At 36.5% G+C, this 23676-nt stretch overlaps 1 long non-coding RNA gene across 1 annotated transcript in view; it reads right to left on the bottom strand.

Moving 5' to 3' along the window:
• The window catches only part of LOC110402255, a 432654-nt gene that overhangs the window by 323802 nt on the left and 85176 nt on the right, over positions 1-23676 (bottom strand). Inside the window, exons 3-4 of the long non-coding RNA XR_002441005.1 lie at positions 20407-20454; positions 295-360 (exon numbers count right to left, since the gene is read on the bottom strand). This is a non-coding gene — a long non-coding RNA (uncharacterized LOC110402255). The remainder of the gene's footprint in view (positions 1-294; positions 361-20406; positions 20455-23676) is intronic.

The following is a 23676-nucleotide window of genomic DNA, read 5'->3' as shown; positions in this document are numbered from 1 at the left end:
TCTGCTGCTGCTGTTTTACTAAACTCTCATAGTCCCGAACAAACGTGGAGCCATTTTATAAATGTTAGCAATATCCTCATGAATACCTATGACTAGTGCCATTAACATAGAACACAAAATTGAATTTGGCATGATGAGATATTTAAAATTTAGACATGCACTTACCACATTTAAATATGTACTTCATAGATATATTTTTAAACCATTTATTTTTTAAAAACAAGCCATTTCAATGCTTTATATTTGGAGTTTTAATTCCAATCAAGCTAATTTCTAGTCATCACAAACACATACCTGCCAGTAACGAAGGTTCTTTAATTAGGTCCAGATAAAATAGCTCCAATTCTGTTTCTGATCCACCTGTCAAAGCAAATCAGTCTTTTACATGACTTTAAAAAAAACAAATTAGACTAGCTGATGATTTTTTGAATATTCAAGTAGACACACTGAAGATAAATCCAAACAGAACTTGTGATTGAACAAAAGCCTGGAACATGACCCCAAAGATGAAGTGATCTTGTTCTGCCAGAAGCAGATTTCCAAGCTTGGCATTTCAGGTTTATGAAGTCAAGGACAGGGTGCGAAAAGGCAGCTACTGGAAAGAACAGCAGTGTCTTCTACAGCTTAGGGCAAGGTAACATTTCAATGCTATGTAAAATTAAATACAAATAACAATGTTAAAGGTCCTACTTAAAGCCCCAAAGCCAGGTGATTTCAGAACAGACATGTCTAACTCTTGCTATTATGGCTTTACAGAAAAAAATGCTTTTTTATTTGTGCTACTAGCAGAGAAACAAGTAGATGATCTAGAAGGATTGATACAATTGAATGTTAAAAAAAATTTCATTGGTTTCTAAGACAGACTAGTAGTTGAAATACATTTACTAGTAGGCAAATATCAACATAAATTGACCATCATAAGTGGCATTATTTGATGTATAAGATCCTAATTAAAACTACTCATCACAGCTCTAAGGGATCATCACTAATAATCGCTTCCGAGTCTGGAAGCTCTACCAACAACTTCAAAAAGTGCAGGAGTATGTACAAATGCTAGACAGTAGACTGAAAGAAAATACTGATTAAGAAACACCATGCAGAGACACACTATTAACATCCAGAACACACAAAAAAAGTAACTCAAATTTTAATATGTAAAATACTTACTAAGCTCTGGTAACCAAATCAGCCTACATCTGCTTGTTGCTTCTGTGCTTACTGTGTATTCACTCAATTAAGTGAGAACTCACCAAAAAATGTCAGGATTTCACATTGTTTTTCCCATTGAAGCCTACCATTTATTCTGCTGTGATGATTTTTCTCTCATTCTTTCATTCTCTTCAAAATATTTCTACTGATATTAGAATGCTAACTTTTCTCTAGTCAATTATGCACATTGTGTTGGTGAATCTTCTGCCTTCTAGAAGATAAACTTGTATATTTTGATTGATTTACAATGCATGAATAAAGTGGGTTGCTCTTTTCTTCTGGTTGGTATTCTAAGAACCGTCTTCATTTTATGTTTAATTTGTTTAGAATGCACAGTACTTGATTCAGCTTCCCAGTTCAGTTACAATGGTCTGATTTTAACAGATATCTACATTAATTTCTTACCTTGTGCACACAAATTTGGTAAAGGAGTTATGGCAGCAAAGGGTCAGAGTTGTTACAGTTGTACCAGTTTACACAATGTTTTTTTGGAATTGTTTTCTCTGTGAATAAAATCCTGACCCAATAAAGTCAATCAGAATTCTTTCATTTCCCCCTATCAAATCATATGACAGAAACCTATGTTTATAAGTCTCAAAATACATTCAGGTTTGCTTCGTTACAGTCTTAGCATTTCATTTTGAGGAAACCTGTCTGTTCAGATGATGAGATCTAAACAACCTTAAGCTCTGAAAATGGCAAGTCATTAACTTCTTCTGCCTATGTATGACAAACAGTTTCACAAGTCCTCCTTGAAATGAGGATATGACTTGTTTTCACCCTCATCTTATTTTGCTCAAGATACAACAGGAATGAATTAGGACCATGAGTCAGAGCATAACATTTTTCTTTTTTTTGCGTCATTAGGTCTCAGCCTGGGGAAGACCTGTGTATGTTTGCCTTGGCTGCCAAATTAGGGAATAGATTCATATTCACTTGCTCCACCTGGAATACAAGCTGCTCTTTGTAGTAGTGGATGTCATGCTATAGGGCATTTGGCTGTTTAAAACGTTTATGCTTTAACCTCGGCATTTGCACACATATCACTCATTACTTGTATGCTTTATATTAATTAGATATCGTTTACAAGAGACTCAGATTCTTGTCTTTCATGTATGACCACCACCTCCACTATACTTAAACTGATTTGTATTTAGCTATTCTGTTTATGTATTTTTTGCCTCTAGATCAGAAGTAGTTGGATAACTATTTCAAACATAGCTGTGCACTGTTTCAGAATATACCACATATTACTGCTGTTTGAGCCTATAGAAATTTGTGATATCTTTATGCAGTATAAGTAAAATATAACAATGATTGGGTCTAAATATCTTGCCTTGTTAGATTCTTCCTTCCCAAGTGAATACATTCCGAGATTAATAGAAGTTGTACATTGCAAGCCTACAGAAAGGAACATGAATGGTTTCCTTGACATCTGCTTATGATATTTCATATATAAATTAGTAACAACACACGGCAAAACTGTTAAAGGCAACAAATTATATAAACTGGGAATTTGGCTAGGTCTTACGGATACTGCCAGCAGTAGGTCAATAGTAGATTATTAAAGCTCACACTTTGCTTTTACAAATTTTTTATCATAAGGAGCAATGAGGACCTCATGGGATGACAATAACTCTGCTACCACTTGACCACTCTAAACCAATAGACACAAGCAGCTATTTGTTTATTTGAGCTCCATTTACTACAAAATCTGTGAAGCTTCCAACAGTATTTAGGACTGTGTTAATTTCTCCTTCTAGGTGGTAGCAGCAGCTCATAGCCACAGCTGCTCTGAGCAGGTAGTAGGCAGCTATAGGCAGCCTGCCTTCCTTAGGTACTTTGAATCATTTGTTTCTGTTAGGATGATACAGTTGCTCATCACATCAGCACTCGTTCTCCACTCCTCTGTGATTTTGTACACTCAAAGTAATTTTTCTATCATTTCTCACCTAGCCTTAATATTTCTGACACAGTTCTTCACTAATTATACACCTTCCATTACCACAAAAGTCACTCAGCTTGTCAGTACTTGTCTGTGTTGTAAAAGGCAAAAAATAAAAAGCAATACAGGTCCATCTTACTTCACAAGCCTACCTTTCCAGTGTGCTGAAATTCATGCCATTAAAACATGCTTTTAACAAGCCAAGCATTGCACCTTTTCCCCCAGCTACAGAGAGCAGGGAGGGGAGGCACTTTGCTGTGTAAAATGGCACACACATTTTGTAGATCTCATGTTCTAATGCTATTAGCTCTAAAGATCGGATTAAATTGAGAAAGGTTAATGAAAGGTTTCAGTCATGATTGCAGTGACCAATCCGAAGCAAAGGGGCAAGAGAAATGGCAGCTTTAACAATTAAACTCCCTCAACACATTCCTTTTAACACAACTGCCATAACACAGTGAAATGCCACTGTTAATCAGATTACACTCTCTGCTAACACTCTGTGCTAAAAAGTTGTTGTGACTGCCCTGTTGGGATGTTCTACAAGATGATCATGCTCTTCATTAATCCTTGATGATGGCAGTGCATATTAGATGTCATACAAATTAAGATCCCTAATTGTTTATAAATATAGGACTTATTTATATATATTCTTCATTCTGATATTTTAAAATGGCACTTTAAATATAAAATCAACTCCTTAAACCCCTGCAAATCTCAATTCAACTGCTACATATACCTAGCAGACATGTTGTGCTGTACAGAAGTTTCCAGTGTCTGCTGGAAGTACCCTTGTCTCACTGAAAGCCAAAAGCTAGTCTGGCTCTAACTCGGAGTGAGTTAATACAACTTCTTGCTTCAAGTATTTATTTCTCTGACTCTATTAAGTTGTAGGAAAACATCTGAGTTGTTGAACCTCCTACTGGGTTTCATCACACTTTAGGATTTTGAATTTTTATAGTTCTAGCATATGTCATAGGAATAAGTTATTCTATAAACACCCCGTTTTTGCTGTAGTACACTTTGAAGTCCTTGCTGAGGACAAAAGAAGACAAAAAAGCCCAAGCTTACAGAGGAAGAAAGACAGCACTGGCCAGCAGTAACAGCATTAGATCTGTATGTAGAAGACTCTAAGTCAAGTCACTGTTCCCTCTGTGCCTTGGTTGAGTGAGTGAGATTATCTCTACAGAACAAGGTTAAGAGCACTTCAAACTACAACTCCAGGGTATTTCAGGGTTAAGCAATTAAAAGATTTTGGCACTTTTATATATTTTAGTAACAGAAACACCCCAAAGGAAACTGCAAGTCAGACAAAGTGTCAATGAATAAGGAAGAAAATAATTTATTTTCTTTGTGTGCTACCACAAAATACACTACTCACACTTCCTTTCATGCCCCACAGACTGTTTCTGGACTGATGTTACCATACGTACAGTCTGCAGCCACAGGCACTGCCATGTTGAGTCACAGTGAGCCCCTGGATGCTGAATTGTCCGAAGGCTTTCCTGTGCCAGGGCAGGAGGACTGGCAGGAATGCAGGAGCAGTGACAGGAAGCCAGACTGCCTGGTTGTGCAACAGCAGTGAGATTGGCTTCCCTGCAATGTCAAACTGCAAATAGTCAAAGGCCTTGACTTCAAAAATAATTTAAATGGACAAGCCTGTACTGGAAGAAGCAGTCGCACTCTGCCCCTTAATGTCTAGCTACTATATGCCCTGAACTCCTTGGCAGAGCCCTGCGGTGGACCAAGCAGAGAACTTCTTCAAGTTAAACTGAAGCCAGTAAAATGGAACATGAAATCGGAAAAAGATCTTCCTTGATTTGACTCACCATCTATTTCAAAAAATTATTTTATCTATATTATTTATATATACTAAAAATGTTCTGAAAAGTAAGAAAATATGGCACGATGAGTCAAGGGGGAGAAAATGCGTTCCCATTAGCAGTAGATGTGTAAATCATATTTTGGGTGGAGGCAGGTAAGCTTCATTAAGCCTCTGGTGGATTTAGGTAGGCTTAAGATATTGCTGCTACCTTCCATGTAAGGTTACCTCCCCACAACAGAGATGTAGTGTAACATGCTCCTGCTACGAATGCCTACACTCCATATTAGTCTAAAAATACTACAGGCTATGGGGTATGGCAGCTGAGAGGGGCTGTTTCCCAGCACTGGAGCAGGGGTAGAGTGGGTATTTTGGGGACTGTCACATCTTAAATCATTGCAAGTTAAATGTCCCATATTTATCAGAACCCTACATGAGTAAAAATGGGAATAGGAATAACTTAAATCACTTATGGGAAGAATGTTTGATAGTTTTGCTAGCCTGTCCTCCTTACAGCAGATTTTTTGTAGCTTTTACAATTGTACAGATAGCAACTTGAGGAAATACATTATAGAGATATCAAAATACTTAAAAATATATTAAATAAACATTAATGAAAGGTTTTAGTCGTAACTGCAATGACCATGACCCAACAGAAGGCCAAGGAACCTTGCAATTAAAAAAAGAATATCAAACTTTCCTTTATCCCATTTCTAGAACACAAAGAAATGCCACCATTAATTATACTCCACATTGATTACTAAAAGTTGTTGTGTATCTCTTTGATGATGCAAGATGGCTGTTATGGCAATGAGATGCTACTACAAATTCTTTGTAAGACCTAATCAGGTCATTTGTTTAAATTGATAGGGGTTTTTTTTACACTCTTTTCACATCTCTCAATTTTTTTTTGTTTAGTTGTTTGCTTTTATAATGCTAGGAAGACATTTTTTAATTACTCAAGGACTTACACTGTTTATGTAAGTTGTACTAGACATCTTCCTCTGCTTTTGCATGTTTTCAAATACTGAAATTCTATTCACATAAAACATTTTCTCTACACAACCATCAAAGTTATTTCTTTTATACACAACAATTCAAAATGCTGATCAGATACTGTGTAGACATGAAGCAGACAATTCCCACTGAAAACTGTGCCTTGGATCTTTCTTTACCATCCTATAACACACAGCAGGATCCTGATCTCCTTGTTCATAAAAACAAGCACCTACAAAATATTGTACGTAATGTCTGTTGAATATGGATGGCATGTGAGTGGCACGTGGTCAGCATGCGGCTGGCATGTGGCCAATGTTTTTTTTTACATGTTTTTTACACAACAGAACTAAGGGATGCTACTCAAAGGGACATGAACAAGCTTGAACAGGAATCCAGGTTCAACAATTCCAAGAGCAAGGTGCTGCATCTTGGTCAGGTCCTCCCAGGGCATGACTACAGACTGGGAGAAGAACTCATGGAGAGCAGTCCTACAGAGAAGAACTCGGGTGTTCTCAGAGCAGGGGGTTGGGAAAAGGTGATCTTTTATGTTCCATTCCAATGCAAACCATTCTATGATTCTATTCATGAAGTTAAAATTAACTTCTTGTTTTAATTGCTTATCAATTCCATAAACATAATTCCCATGATCTCTTAGGAATCTGGTACCTTTCCATATAAAATTTCACATTTTGTATGAATTTTTACTGTTTAAAATGTATATGTATGTAAATTATTATGCATCTGAGCCTTTCACATAAATACTGAATGAAGCATAAATACTAAATCAATGCTCAGAACATCATGTCTGCTTAAACTTGATTATACCTAAACATAAAAAAAAATATTTTACTCTATTTTTAGATGTATTATACTGTAAAGTGTGTAGATTAACACCCTTCCCAGCTACTTCTTATAGTTTAATAATAACGAAGTGAAACTTACCTTAAAAATATATATATCACTGAGGGACCAGAAAGAAAAAGTAAGCTGCCGAATGCATTTATACATTATCAGTGTTCCTTAAATGAAGGACAAATATGCCAGCAACTATGGAATACTGTCTTATGTTTCCTCAGAACAGAGCTACCTATGGCGGACGGTCAATTTAGCACAATTTTTTGCTAAAAATGGCTGAGACAGTATAAAACTTTATTTTAGTTTAGATGGCATTTTTGTTCAAGCTTTCCATAATTTATTATTGATTAGTCTTAGATTTATTGCCTATATTTCAGCTAACAATTTAGTATTCAAGAGATTTTAAAAATAAAACAGCTACGAAATGCTGCAATTCGGCAGTTGTGCCAAAGACCATTTTTCTTGCCCATGGACGTGATTGACATATGAATGTGACTCAGGAAGAAAACATTATTAATATGAAAAAAGTTATGACTTTTGAATGATGTTGGATTGCCTTGTAATTCCCTGGGCTATATGTGCATTTCATATCTGGTAAGTATATTTTGTGAGATTGTCTTTACACTTTGTAACTTCTTTAATAATTTTGTTAAATGCAGAAGAGGGGAAAATAAAGATATATTAATAAACAAGCAATTAAACAGGTTAGGGCAACAATGCAGTGTTGGTCATTCAGGAACCCTGGGCTAATTTTAATTAGCTGCTTTCCCTTGCTTTCAAATGTAATTAAAGCAGCTTAGTTGTGCTCAGTGATGCAAACCACCTTATTTAATCACTAACATTATTTCCCTGAACTATTAATGATTTTCAAAACGCTTGTTTATGCAGAATTAGAACAGTAATTATCTTACCAGTTAATTTTGTACCTTCACATTTCACACCTCGCTCAAACGTCATTCATTTACCACAGCCTTTCTGTCAAAACAAAGAAATGCTTGTTCTAAATGTGCTTCTGACTGCCAAATTGAAAGCCAAGTTTTGTAACACTAATAAAGTAGCTCCCAAGTGAAACAGGTGTAGTAATTTAGACCCTTCCTGTCTTGAGCTTGCACGTACATGCTATGTCTTTTCTTTATTAGCTTTAAAATGAGAGCTTGGTGTGCAAAATAAGCTATTTAATTCAGACTTGTGGAGCAGAATATAATCTTTAATTTAAACTAGAGCAGTAAAAAAAGGCCTTTAATTTTAACTGGCATGTGCGTGTGAATTTGAATTAATAATCCAGAAAATTGAAACTGTTTTGCTGCTGTTGCTGGATAGTGACTGTTCTTCACATGCCCTTAGTTTCACTTACTCTGTTTCTCTCTCTCCCACACTTTGCCTGCTGTTATTTTATGATGTTGCTGTCCTGAAGTATTCTAAAAAAGGAATTCTCAGTTGACGGAACACTTGCAAAAATGCATTATGTTGAAATAAATTCTTCTATCTGTATTAATGCAGTTCACATAAAGGATGTAATTAGTGTATTCATTATATCTACTTAAGACAGAATTTAAATGCACTATGAATTTACACTTCACAAATCATCAGATTTAAATATTTCTCCTGTTAATTCTTTTACTGTAAGCTAACAACTAATTGTGTACTTATAACCAAAAAATACAATAGCCTTACAATCGGCACGTGCTTCTCTCCTAACCTTGTGAAAGTCTTCCCTATTATCAAGGAAATTAGGCAACTGCCCAGTGTCATACAAATGAAAATCTATGGCAGAACTAGAAATAATGAAAAGACAGCTCCATCTTTCAGCTATTCTGTAGTCTCTGAGGTGTCCCATGTTCATCCCAAGTTGTGCTGCGAGTGCTAGAGATGAGAGTGTTGCTTCTTTTTCAGAAGATGGCCCTGAGCCAGATGAGCAGCCTATGGGGAGTCAATCTGACTCCTTCATCTCTGGGGCCACAAATCAGACAAATAAACATCTCCCTATTTAATTCAATTCAATTAAGTTCAAAATTTCATCCAAAAGATAGGAAAACAGACCTCTCCTATAAATCAAGCCTATCAGTTACACACTGCATATGTGGACAGATAGCATGAACACACAAACATTTGGCAAAATCTCTCCTAAAAGAATGGGACAAAAAGAATGGATTTGATGTAATGCTTCTAACACTGACGTAATCTAACAAACATTTTCACAGGTAAGGTAATTGCAAACGGAGTATTAGATCTTAGATTCTAAAGGCTCATTAATGGGATTAAATTTAAACATGAAATCGGTGCATTTGACCTCCCATGGACTACTTTAAAGCACAAAGATACCCATTTGCATAAAGGGAATGCAAGGCGGACACTTAAAACAGCATTAGTGTATGTGTTCATTAGAGTCACTGAATCACTGCAGCAAAGATTTTAAATACCAAATTGCATTTTACAAATATTCTTTCTAAATACATTATAAATTATACAGAACAAAGCACAGACCAATGTGCAAAGTAAACTGTTTTAGTTAAGAAATTGTATTTCATTTAAAAGTTTTACATTCAGTCTGATGAAGTAGTTATACTTTAATAGATTTAAATGTATTAAATTTAAATGTGTTTCCAAAGGTTCTATAAATTTGGGAGAGCTAAAATTATTTCAGTATTTTCAGAATGCCCAAGATCCATGGTCTCCTGGCAACTAGCAATCACATGGCTGTAGAGGTTTTGGCCTACTGTTACAATGCCGTTATGTGTTTGGTTGATGATTTATTCAAACCCAGTTCCAAACCTGCTGTTAGCTCCCTCATTGCTTTAATGCAGCTACTCTACCATTCATAACTGTCAAGAACCAATTCATTGGGACTTGGGCTTATTAAGCCCCCAAACTGTGTAGTGAACATACTCAGTTTTGTGCCTGGAAATGTGAATAAATACTATACTTTCCTTCCTTTTAAATTGATCTCTGGTATTTTTAACACCATGCAATATTTCTATCTTGTTATCAAGATACTCAGCCATGAACTTGAGAGAATGCACCGCCTGCAGCTCTGTACAATCCTGGCTGCCTCTTTCCTAGCAGAGGCAGAAGGTGCCTTGACGCTCTGCACTTAGAGGGACTTACTGAATGGACAAAGGATAAGGTTTGTGATTTTACAGTGAAGCAGGAAGGACAGGCTCATCTCCTGCACACAGCACTGTACCTGGAGAAGCAGCAATGGCCTTCTTTTCTTAAACAGTGACTTACTGCTTTCTAGGAAAGCAAAGAGGTTGCTCCAGCAATTAAAGAAGCAATCACAGTGGATATTTACCCTATTTAGGACAATATATCAATTCTCTTGGTCAAACATACCAACTGTATAAATAATATAAAGAGAAAATGGGTTTTGAAAATAAAATATTACTTAACAAGCGCATTTATATTTTAATCTAGTTCTGTTAATTCAGTAGTTTCAAAAAGGCATATTTGAATTGGAGGCTCTAATAGTTTTTCATGTTGAATAATGTGGTAATAGGATTTTTCTCCATTCTGTACACATGAGGAACACTCTAAAATGTGTTGCCACAATTACACAGCAGCAGTGTGCATGCTATTTAATGTGAGCATGGGAATAAAGCTGGTTTTAGCCATTTGGTTTAAACAATCATAAATAGCCATTTTAACATAATGATTCTAGTATAAAATGCTTTGCTTTAATTTCAAAGATTCTAGTGGGGAAAACAAAACATTCTGAAGACTAATTTAATTTAAATTAGGACTGACTGAAAGTCAGGTACTGACCTAATGGCAATTAAATAAAATTTGATGTTGGGTCTTCAGTTTGTTTGTTTTGTTTTGTTCTGACAGTATGTCTCAAAAAGGAAATTAATGTAAATATATATACATTTAAATATGCCATCAAGAGTAATTGGAGAGTCAGGAGGGTTTTTTTGTTGTTGTTTTTTGGGTTTTTTTTGAGTTTTTGCTGATGTTTTGCCCATTTCACCAAGAATTTCTAAAGAAAAACAAAATGGCACTTTAACTTCTGAACAGCTTGATGTTTGTCTTTGTTGTCATGCAAAATGTTGCAATTCCATTCATAGAGAGAAGATTAGAATAACACAGAAAATATGATAAAATAGAACAATTCACAATGTTAGGCACTCATATCACACGTCAAGGAGTCTAGACTCATTTGGTACACAGAGACTAACAAGCAGGGATCCCCTTAGCCCTGATGCATGAAGGTTGTTCATGAAGAGCAAACACTTTCCTACCAGCTCTACAAATTTTAAAGAAGGTGTTAACACAAATAACTTCTTAAAATTACTCAAAATTAACGCAACATCAATTAACCGCTCTACACCTCAAGCCTGATGCTGTAAATACAACAGGCCCCACTTCTTATATTCAGGAGTGGCTGCAGCAGGACTACTTTGCATTATAACCAGGAGCCCTAATGGAAAAAAAACCTACAAGAAGTATCAGAATAGTCATGAGATAGAAGAATGAACACATATGTAGGGTTTGCAACATGACAGACACCCTGGAAAATTAATGACCATTACTTTTATACGCAGAGAACCCAGTTCTCCCAGCTGATACACTGTTTTGTGGTAATTTAAGGCTGTCAAATTTAGCAAGCCTTGAGCTGGCAAATATATAGTGTACAGGCTTTGCCTTAAACTATATACTGTTTACTGTTGCTCCAAGTTAATGAAAATCTTTTGCAAACTTGGAAAAAGGTTAGAGCACTTTTGTTCTCAATTCTTTTTGCATAGTAACCTATAAAAATATCTGCCTGTGGCATTGTGAGGTTATGTGCAATTCTCCTGTGGTCTCTTTCCATGTATTAACTAAAAGTTGTTAGTTTTTCATTTGAATGAAGCAATTAGGCATTAGTTAAGACTTCCTAAATGTTTGCTGATTCTTCTTGGATGACATCAAATGGAAGTTCAGGTAGAATCAATATTGATTAGCTTTTACTATAGTGATCACAAGTTTCAGGAACTAATGGCTGGGAGTTTGGATCCAACATCTCTTAGCCTTATGGATAAGCCCACAGAAACACCTGAGCCAACCTTCTATACCAAACTGTCATATTAGATACTTACGAGCGTTCTTTTAATGACATGTACATCTGGTCTGAAATACCAGGAAAGAAATAAAATGAACAAAATGGTGGGTAGGTAGTAGCAACTTATAGTCTCCAAATTATTTAACCATTTCTTACTCAGATACAATCTAAAAGAAGAAATCAGCATTTCAACCAACAAAAAAACTGTAGCAGAGAAGGGAAGAAAAGAAGCCCAGTGTGTCAATCAGTGCAGCTCTGTACTTCTAAGCCAGAAGGTCTATTATTAACAAGTGATAATCTGTAAATATCTGCATAACTGTTTCATATAAATTATAACAATTATGTAGCCTCCTTAAACAGCTGCTCCCATCCCCCAATTAGCATTATTGTCTGATAGATTGCTTCTTTCCCTTATACATAGTACAAATCTCTTTTTGCTACACATTAAAGAAGTACTTCTTGCTCTACCCTTAGTGAAAGGATCCTTCTTTTGTAAGGTATCCTGTACAAGATGCCCTCCCTCCCTTGCAGTCCTCAGAGAACGTAGCCCTGACCTCTCACTGCCTATCCCGTTGTTGCTGAAGCAATCTTACCTTTCAGCTACTGAGAGGAGGGTGAGGTTTTATTTATAAGCTCAAAGCCCATAGAAATAGTAATTGGTTGTATGTGCAGAGTGTTTCTACATCCTTCCCCATGAAAGAACAGATAGATGCATATACATTTAGTTTATTGCTTACAGTATTGTGGGTAAAGAAATGTTCAGAAACAAAGCTTCACATCCCTAAGGTATCTCCCAAATGCTTTATATAGGTATCTCTGTATTTCTTGAAAAATAACACTGTGACATGAATTTAGGCATGGGAGTGTATCAGGTGTGCAAAGCATAGTTAATAGATGTGAAGAGATTAGCACACCTTTGTATTAACAAAAGGAGAACTGCATTCAGTCCCATTCCCATTAGCAGAGGGGGAAAATTGATATCTCTGTGCAAATTCAAAGGTAGAAATAACACAAAATTTCCCAACTCATGCAACAAAATCCCAAAGAGAGTAAGTCGCTGGGAACGCAGAAGTATTTATCTATTGCCTGTGAGTGTCAGGGATCCTTATTTATTAGTGTAATGAACAACAAACCTAGAATTACTGTGCACAGATAAAACATAGATCATATGGGTGGTCTGTTCATGTACAAAGTGCTGCTCAGTGAGTCTGTTTGTGGCCTAGAGATCTCGTTTTAAAAGAACAAGTATATGCTCCAGAGCACTTGTGCAAATCATTCTCTCACTGCCTCCTGCATTCAGTCTCCATGCTTGGAATCTCTGGCAGCTCAGATGAAACCCATAATACTTTTGTAACTGTTATGTTTTGACAGCATCAGAGTTGACTGATGTAACAGACAGGAAGCAGGAAGCCTAATAAATCCTATTAAAAGTTGAAGTTTCAGTCCAATAGCCAAAGGTGCATGAGGTAAAGTATTCAGTGTTTTCAATCACCATCTCCTTTACTATGGCCACTTTCAAGTACCATCATCTAAAACAAAAGCGTTAGGTTTTGTGTTCTTTGCAAAGTTGTGGCCAGCAACTGCCCTTCCTCCTGATTCACTTGGCAGTTTGGGAGCCTAGGGGAGGGGTAGATTAAATTGGAAAATATAAATAACAAATCAAAAAATAAAATTGATTGGATAAACAATTTCCCCTAGACTGTTTCTTAATAAGTGATCAATTTTTTAATCAATATTCATTATTTCTCAGAACATACCAAACTGTTTATTGAATAAATGAATGGCTGGAACTACAATGACATGAAATCAAATAGGCGAACCAATTTCTTTAATAACGTGGGTTGAACAGGCCACCTCATCTTACTTGGTTGAAACTACAAGCCCAAAATTGAAGACCACTGAGTAAGTGATCCAAATAAAAGATTCAATTTGTTTTAGGGAGCCTGTGTCTCAAGTTTGACATGCACAGGCGTATCACCACTAGCTGACATATGCAACTTTTCAAAATTCCAGTTGAAAGTTTCTTTCTTTTTGAAAAAACTTTTGCGTTCTTTCCCACAAATCTTCAATCGTCAGCATAGTGCAAAGCTTCTGAAATAAATTTCAGATCTGAAAAATGAGATCTGTAAAACTGTTCACAGTGAAGTCTTCAGGCATGGCAAATGGATTTCCCTAATAAGTTTTATTTACCAGTATCAGATTCAGTGGTACGTATAAACTATATACAGAAACTTAATACTATATACAGAAACTTAATGTATACTTCTGACAATTTTGTATTATTTCTTCCAGTACGTGAATATACTTAATCTTTACTTGTACTCATAATATACATGATTCTACTTATGAAAAAAAAATAGAAACCAGTCAGCTGTTAATTAATATGTAGGAGCTCTCTTTTTAAAATCTATGTTAACTTGTCTCAATTAAGTTGATATAAGAAGAAATGGCGATATAATTCTATAGTTCTGTAGAGATAAAAGTACAAAACAAAACAAACAATGCAAAGAATCAGGGGGGCAGTGAGTCCAGTTTGTACACATTTTGTAAGTTAAGTTCATGTGCTCATTGTGCACAATTAATTATAGAGGAATCAAATATCAATCTACTCTGCTAGTAGACAACAAGAACTTTTATAGAATCACCAGGGTTAGAAAAGACCTCCAAGATCATCCAGTCCAACCGCCCACCTATCACCAATATTTCCCACTAAACCATGTCTCTCAACACAACATCTAAATGTTTCTTGGACACCTCCAGGGTCAGTTACTCAACCACTTTGCTGTGCAGCCCATTCCTATACCTAACGACTCTTTCAGAGAAGAAGTATTTCCTAACATCCAACCTGAATCTCCCCTGGTGGAACGTGAGGCCATTCCCTCTAGTCGTATCGCTAGTTACACAGGAGAAGAGGATGAGTCTCACCTGACTACAACCTCCTTTCAGGTAGTTGTAGAGAGCAATACAGTCTCTCCTGAGCCTCCTCTTCTCCAGGCTAAGCAATCCCAGTTCCCTCAGCCGTTCCCCATAAGACTTCTGCTCCAGACCCCTCACCAGCTTCATGGCCCTTCTCTGAACATGTTGCAGGACCTTGATGTCTTTCTTGTAGTGTGGGGCCCAAAACTGAACACAGTACTTGAGGTGCAGCCTTACCAGTGCTGAGTACAGAGGGATGACCACTCTGCCCCTGCTGGATATACTTTTTCTGATACAAGCCAGAATGCCACTGGCCTTCTTGGCCACCTGGGCACACTTCTGCAGATCACAGAAGACTTCTGCAAATGGTAAAGGCCCACAGTAAAACAAGGAATATGATCAGAGATTGAATCTCAAATCTAATTTCACTTTCAGTGTCAATGTACGTTACAGCCATGTCTTCTGGTAACAAAGATGTAAGTTCTGTAAGCAGTCTCCAAATACTTCAGAGGTGTAACACATAATTAAACAGAAGGATGTCAGGAAAATAAAGAAAAAATAATCAGTAATGGGTCAGACAGACCTTGTTCTTCAAGCTATCTTTCTGCAGCAATAGAGAGTTTCAGCAAAAGCAACCCACAAGGGTTTGCATTCAGGGAACTGCTGCCACATCAACCTTAAGGTTAAAAAATGTTAACTTCTGAAATGAAGTTGTTTCCTGCCAAAATATATAAATACCCTGCAGGAATTCTCGTCTAATCACCCTCATGCACAACACACATATTCAAGGAGCATTTCAGATCTAAGCACATAAGAACCATAATCACTAACAAAACAACATTTGTCCTTAATTCCAAAAAAAATCATAGCACAAGTGTTCTGGATTCATTCAGAGCTTTCAGCTCCCTTAGTCTGGCAATTTGCACTGTCCACTTTAATAGACATCTGCATGAGTTTGTTAAGACCCATTCATCCTTTGGAAATTTTTAAAAAGTATTTTATTTTTCAAATACAAGCTTGCCTAAAACAGTTGTGCTTGTCCTCTTGGAGAGGCAATGGGAGACCAAAGCCTGCAGAGGTTTCTGTCCAAAGACTGGCCAGGAGATGGTGGCAGAGAGCAGCTCTCCCTGCCTCCCTCCTGCTCTGGTTTACCACGGCCGTGATAATCCTCACAACCCAAGGTCCTCCGGACACTTAGTTGTGCTGCTACACAGCAGCCTCCTGACTTGTCCCATCAACATATCCTTTACGTTTTCAGACAAGAAACCAAGCTCCAAGCACTGCTGTAGCTCCAGCTCACTCAGTGCTCTTCCATCAATGCACTACAGGCAGACACACTTGTTCTGAGAACTACAGCTCTCCCACATCTGCTATGGAACCAAGTATCGTGACATCAGTTTTGGTAGTGATAAAAATCAGACATTTTCTGGAGCCATTATTGCCTAAAATGTTAATGCAGTTTACTTTTTTTAAGTGTGATCGATAGCTGGGAGAAAAGTGCCCATAAATTACTAAAGGCAAATACCATTCTATTAGCACTCAGGAGATTTTGCAACATTTGCCAGTCTCTGTTTTACTGGAAAAAAAATTAATTTGCTGAAAGGCCAGTTCTTTTTTTTACCTGTCTTTGTCTTTCTCCGTAAAGGAGGGATATTTTTATCATGAGTCATTTTCAGAGATGTATTTCTAATGTAATGCAGCTATAGGTTTCAATTAATGTCCTACCTCTCCGTCAGTCTTTACATTGCATGTTTTATGAAATCATTAACTATTGTCATGTTTCTATTATGATACTATTAGGAAATAAAGAGACGTATGTAAATGAAGATGTAAAATAAATGTGCGACAGTTACTAAGAGCAACATCTGTGCACTATCATACATGTTTACACTAATTTTCTAAAGATTGTTCCATTCATTACAGAGCATTGTTACTTGCAGTGGCACAACCCTTATTTCCATGCATTTAGGGACTGAAGCAAAGAGAGGGTAAATGAGCGCCTAATCAATACCACTTTTCATTTTACTTCTAATGTGCTGCTTTTCCCTTTCTTTTCTTCATGCACAAATCCCAAAAAGATCCTGACGTTACAGTCATAAAATGTAATTCTTCTGCAGAAACACAGACAATAATGCTTTCTGTATTCAGGCGTATTGCATATTCTAATGGCATTTGGCTAAATTGAGTATGGATTTAACATCAAAGGCTTCATGAATTTTTCAAATGAGATATTAAAGTCAATATTTCAAGTGAAAGATATTTCAATTTAGTTGCATACACAACAATAAAAAACTTCTACAAGGCAGAGGTACTAGTGGCAGTGGCAGTATTAGCTCATTCAGGAAATTATTAGTTTATAAGAAAATCAAACAGAAGGTTGTGATATGGCAATGACACTGAATAAATTAGACTAACCGATATTCGCTAACGTACTTTATCTCTTGGAGTCTGAAGCAGAACTTGCCACTGGCGTGTTCAGTGCTTCAAACAGGGCTTTGTTTGGGGATAATTTTTATTTATTTTGGAAATTCAAATGATTAGCACCAAGATTTGCATTCAGAACCTCAGAAATCTACTTATTCTCATCTCTGAAGGGGCTACGTATAGTTATGCAAGAAACCCTCACAATCTTGTTTATTTTTTTAACCTAAGTGCATTTTGCTTCAGATTTTCAATGCTTATACAATGCTGCTTCTGCCTTCTGAGTGTTATTAAATGTTCAGACTCAGGGCCAGCAAAAAGTCCTCCGAGCTCCAAAAACTTTGTGTCATGGAACAGATCAACTTGCAAACAACACAAACATAGGCTCTGGATCATTTCCTTTCCTATTTTAGGTGTAGGGAATGTTGTAAAATGCCCTTAAATAAGTAAAATGTTGTAATACTGAAGTACGCACGCATTTGTATCCCCTAATGCTGCATGGGAGAGTGAGTTACACTGCAGCGGCATGTAGTCCTTCAGGCATCCATAATCACAGTGACTTCGTGCTAGCAGAAGAACAAATACATCATTTGTTGAAATATAGGTAACAGCAACCACAAATAGATGCCAGTGATGATGCAGCAGCTTAGTATTAACTAGTGCATTAATTAAAAATTGTAATTAATAATAAGAAGAAATATTGCGCTTGCAGCCATCCACTGCTGCCACCACTACAGACATGGACAGGTTTGCTCTGCGCGTAACACTTCTACGTTAACCCCAGCCAGTTTGTCTGAGTGCTCCTGAATGCAGGCAGGAGAGCACATCTCTCTGGAAACCAGGGGAAAGCCGGGCCACAACATGGACTTGACTTGACATGGACTACAAAAAAACTCTGATCCTAAAAGCATTTCGCTGAAGCCAGTGGGTTGTTTGACACTGCAATATTCACCTGCAATGTTTGCGCTTACTGTGAGAGCACTTAAAGGGCTCACAAGATCTGTGAAAGCAAAGCTGGCTACAGGTAAATGTTAAGCTGCTAGGCTTATTTCTATTGTCCTCGGTGACTGCTGGACTGACAGCAAGTGCTGCCGTGTTATTCAGAACTAATCAAAGACAGCAGCCTTGTGGAGGACACTTGCAGAGACTAGCACAGACCATCCTACCCCCATTCAAGCACTAGTCCATTTGTAGCAATGTTTAATTTATCCAGTTTGCACCCTGTAGGTCTTAGGGTCCTGGACAGTTATCTGCTCATCCCCAGAGCCCTTTCTGAATCTCAGCATTTAAAGCCTTACGGCATTTCCATAAAATGGAAAGTGCCACCATCTAAAATGCAATCAATCGGGGCTCAATCAGTCAAACCCTCAGAAACAGTACTCTCAGAAAAAGTATTTCTTATGATAACAAAGATAAGGCAGAAGTTTTGTACGGTTAATAACATCCACTAATAACTAGAATTATATTTTCAAAATTGCCTCTGGGGCTGGGGGATACGGTTCCCTTTTCATCTGTTGTGAACTCTGGACATCCTCAAGATGGTTTTGAAAACTCCAGCTCACACTTAATGAGTCAGCAGCACGCCCAAAACCTTGCAGTTGAAATTATCAAAACTTTGATCTTTTTTTGCTATGACTTAAAATGACACTGTTAAGATGAAAGATTCCCCCATGATCTCCATTCACTCTGAGAATCATTTTAAGGAACGATCCTCTGAATTCATTAATTAATATTTTCCCTTCTGATTATGGAGGTGTACATAAAGTTAAGAGCAATTCCCCTGTGAGTTTTATGTCAAAATGAGAGCTCAAATGATTTTGTTAACTAAAAACGAATATTTGGAGCTAAGATCAGAAGAGGAGACCAAGCTGCTGGATTTGATATTGGACATGCAAATGCTGTGCCAAAAAAAAAAAAGCTGTAGATAGCTTTTGTGTTTGATGTACGTTGTTACCAAAAACATGTGGGTAGATTGTTCACAGAAATGAACTGAAGAGACTGTGCTACCTAAAACATGCTTTTGACTCTTTATTAACTGTTGATAATCTGCACTGATCCGCATTATAAATCCATTGCAGATGTTGCTGACATTAAGATGTATGACAAGGAAACTACAAATTGAGCTGATTTGAGCAAGTGAATATTTTGCCTTAAGTCAACAATATATGCAGTGCAGAATGTCTTTCAAGGAATTTCAAGTTTTCTGCTGTTTTCTTTGCTATTTTACTTGTGATTATAAATAAAGTAATGGAAGTCCATTTGACAGACATTTGATTTTCTCTAATACAATAGCTTTCTAAAGTATACTGTTTTGTTGTTTATATTTCTTTCTATTTGGAGATTAGAAAAGAAACTGTTATTATGTACCTAGACTGAAACTCATGGCAGGGAAAGGCTGGTTACATTTTTTCAGATGTACCTTCCATCCTTACAGCCAGAGCAAGTGTAGCTGCTTTCAGAATTGTAAGGAAAGTACAATCTGTAGGGACTAAGAGGCTTGAAAAGGATTGCACTTCTGCACATTTCCCACCTCTCCATCCACTAGTGGAGCTGGCAGTCCACAAAGCTCCAAACATAGCTCACGCACAGTGCACAAAACCTGTGGCCACTTCACGAAGGGGGAAGCAACGCCTTTGGGGCACTGTGTGGGATTATCTTCGTTACAGAGGAAGAATGATAGAGGGTGAAGGTGACAGTCAAAATGCTAAGACGGAAAGGTAGGAAATGAGCAGATGACTGGTGAAGAAGTAACCCCTGGATCACATAACACTACAATTCTTTTTAATTTGTTACGGGTTCACACCATAAGCCCTCCATCTAGGTAGAAATAGGATACATCAAGCCCCATAAAATATATTTTAGTCTTTATCTGGGAAATGCATTTATTATGTGAGTCTTATATGGTTCATAGCATTCATGAAAAATCCTCCAGGCTAGGGTGACAAAGCAGGAAATGGCTTAAGAAAACGCCTTAGTCAGTTCAAAATAAAAATAAAAATCTATGTGTAGGTCATAGGTTGCCTGAAAGGCAACCAAAATCAAACTGCTTCCGAGACACACCATGTCAAGTATAGGAACAAACTCATTACAAGGCATAATAAATTTCTCTAGCAATGTGGACTACACAGATGCTTTCTCCACTAACTCCTCCCATATTTTGGAAAATATATTAATGTCAGTGAAGGCAAGAAGAAAACTTACTTGATTGCAGTAGTTTAGCAGTGAGCTCTGTGTTTGTCACCCACCTCCCTAAAAGAAAGAAATGTTACATGTCAGGAATGAGTCCAGCAATTATCTTCTGACATAGGAGCAATGCCAGCAACATTCTAGTAATGGCAACTTTAACTCTGGAAGTTTACATTTTCAAATGAGAAAACATTTACAGACAAAATCTGGATATTTTAACTGCCTCAAGCCTCAGAGATTTGACGTTGCTTAGCTTTGTGCCCAAAGCATTAAGTCACTGGTATCTATTTGCCACCAGAATAGAATTTCTCCATAGTTTTCCAATAAATTCAATAATTAATCCAACAAACCTTACTGAAGAAAAGCAAGGGCCACATCATTACTAACAAATAACATGAAACAAAGAAAAAAAGTGACTTATTTTCCTAAAACTAAGATCTTAAAATGTATTCTCTGCTCTCAGATATGACCACAAGACAACATAAAGCCATAAAAGTCCACAGTAATTCAGATTCATTGTACTCATTATAAATCCCAAAACGTAGAAAAACATTTTAACTCAGCTGCTCAATTATTTCTCTTACCTATTGAAACAAAGCAAAACAGAAAGAAAAACCCGACATCTCACTACCATATGGGGAGAGTGAAAAGACAAACATCTACTGCACAAGGGTAATCAAATGAAGATTTGTACTTGAAATATAAATAGTACAAACTGGAAAAAATAGTTAAATAATAAAGTACTCCATGCAATTCCAAGGAAAATTAGATGTTCTATTGAAAAGGATTCAAGTGTACATAATTCATTATATAGAACATAGTAGTGCTTGGCTAAAACTAGTGAGGAGTTCTTCACTTTAATGAGCACAGTGTTCACCCACAAATTAAAAATAAACAAATTAAAAAGATAAGAATATGACCTCACTTATTGGCAGTCAGTCAAATTGCAATTTGTCCCAAGAGATCTGAAGAAACTTCCTTATAACACATGAAGAATTCGTGCTTACTAAACTGATCTGTATAAAGCCTGATTTTTTTTCTAGCTACAGCAATTGGTTGTTCCTATCAAAACATTTGGGTTTATGTAAATGACAACTTAATGGTTAATTGGAACTGTAGCGTGATGTTTAAAGTTAAATCATGCTCACTTAACTTTATACTATCAATGCACCATCACTGAAAAACAGTAGATTTCTTTAAGCTGAGGGTTGTAGAATACAGCAAATAGTCTGAAGCTAACTGACCAATGTCACTGATGCACTAATAGCAAACTCTAATAGCCACCAAGAACACATATATTACTATAACTCTAAAAATGGCAATTTTCATTGATCATGTAATTACATTTTTTTTTCATTTGCAGCCAGCTGATAAAAATACAGATATATTGTTCTGAACATCATAGAAATTGCACTCAGCCATTCTTTCAAAAAGTTTTTTCTAAGCCTTCTTTCCTCACTCAAATACATTATTTCAGACTACAAACATTATTAGTGATGATGGTATAGAAAGGGACAAAAAAAATCCTAAATAAAATAATGAAGGACAAAAAATTTCTCCAAAACAAGATTATACCTTCAGGTAGAGAATGGTTGAATCAATGCCATGCATCCTAGGACTGCAGCATTTCAAACAATCAAAAGAAACTAATCTGAATTTTTGACAAGGAAAGTCTGGAAATAGCTTGATAAACCACGGATAGACATCTGAAATTTTTATTTACAACGATCCAAACATCTACAACTCTACATGGAAAACATTTATTTCTTATAGGAGAGGTCAACAGTCTAGAGACCATAAGGAATTTATGGTCCCAATCTGAACAAATCTCATGACAGTTAGGTACCTGAAAATAAAAAGTTAAAATCCAAAATACAATTTAATCTCTGACTTAGATCCTCAAAACATATAATTGTCAGTTATTTAATCAGGGCCTGAACTGCATGTATACCTCAGACTAAAGATAATTTTTGAGTATTTTCAGAAGGGATGCAATGTGTGTTTAATTAAGCTCCTAGTTATATAAGTAGGCAAAAACGGGTAGTTGTGATAGCTTTGGAAGGTGGTTGATGCAGGCTGAGATTTCCAGCTTGAGGAGGAATGACTGTTTCTTTACCTACATTTCAGAAACATGTATGAAAGTTAAGAAAGGGGCTTCTGTATATGTTTGCCAATAGCCTGTCAGATATTGAAGCAGTGAAAAATTTCTGTGCACCATATTTGATGTTTAGAAAGAAGTCGGTAGGTCTGACTTTAGAGTGCTACAATATTCAATATTTGGAAATGCAGAAAAGATGTTGTAGCTGAATAAAATGAATTTATGGCAAAGAATAAAAGGGATGGAGACTGAGATGAGTTTTTTCAGATTAGTTTCAAATATTCTGTCTTACATTCCTTTTGTCAGAAGAATTTCTCCTACAATAAAGAATTTCTTTCCAGTAATAAAAAATCTTTTCATTGGTACCCTTGATATTCAGTATTATTTACTGTTCAGTATTATTTACTGTATATCAAACTGTACATATACTGATTCACAACTGCCTGTTCCATGGGTCAATTTTTAAAGCATTATTTCCTATAAGACACCTTGACTAAGAATTACTAAATTAATGGACCGGTCAATGCACTTCTTACATTTATTCCTTTAAATTTCGTGCTGTACTTTATGATCTCAATAGAGATTTCATGCGCTTTTGAGAATATACCTTCTGACTATTGCTATACTTACCCATACAGACAACTGAAAAAAAAGATCCACATCAGCTGTTAAATTGGACAATTAAGAGATAACATTTTCAGTTAAACTGAGGCAAAAGCTATACCATAAAATAACCTTGCCATCAGACAGAATTAGTTACTGCTCCTTTAATAATCACTATTTACCTGTGAATGTATACTCATTACAATAAGTTACACATATATAGTTTTACTTTATATACATATATCTAAAGATTTTCTTGGAGAATGGCATTTTACAATGTACTGAATGCAGAATCAGGAACCAGGAGTTATTCAGTTCTACCCTTCCCTCCAGTAACAGGTTCCTGAGCCAGCTTAAGTGATCCACTTGCTGCATTTGTAAAATTAAGATATAAACACCTGTTTGCTTACCTAGAGAACAGTACTGGAAAACTATTAAACCTTCAGAACTGAAGGCCAAGTCTGGCAAATTCATAATGCATTTGGGAAGAAAGTATCGGAGAGCGCACCGCAGTCCCAGTGTCTCTTTGGCACCCTGTTGTAATTTCTCCGTATGCTTTCCAACAGAAGTTTCAGTCTCTGACC

This window comes from Numida meleagris, chromosome 7 (assembly GCF_002078875.1).
Source record: "Numida meleagris isolate 19003 breed g44 Domestic line chromosome 7, NumMel1.0, whole genome shotgun sequence".
NCBI classification, from domain to species: Eukaryota; Metazoa; Chordata; class Aves; order Galliformes; family Numididae; genus Numida; species Numida meleagris.
The sequence above is the reverse complement of the archived record's forward strand: the minus strand, read 5'-3'. Positions and strand labels throughout refer to the sequence as shown.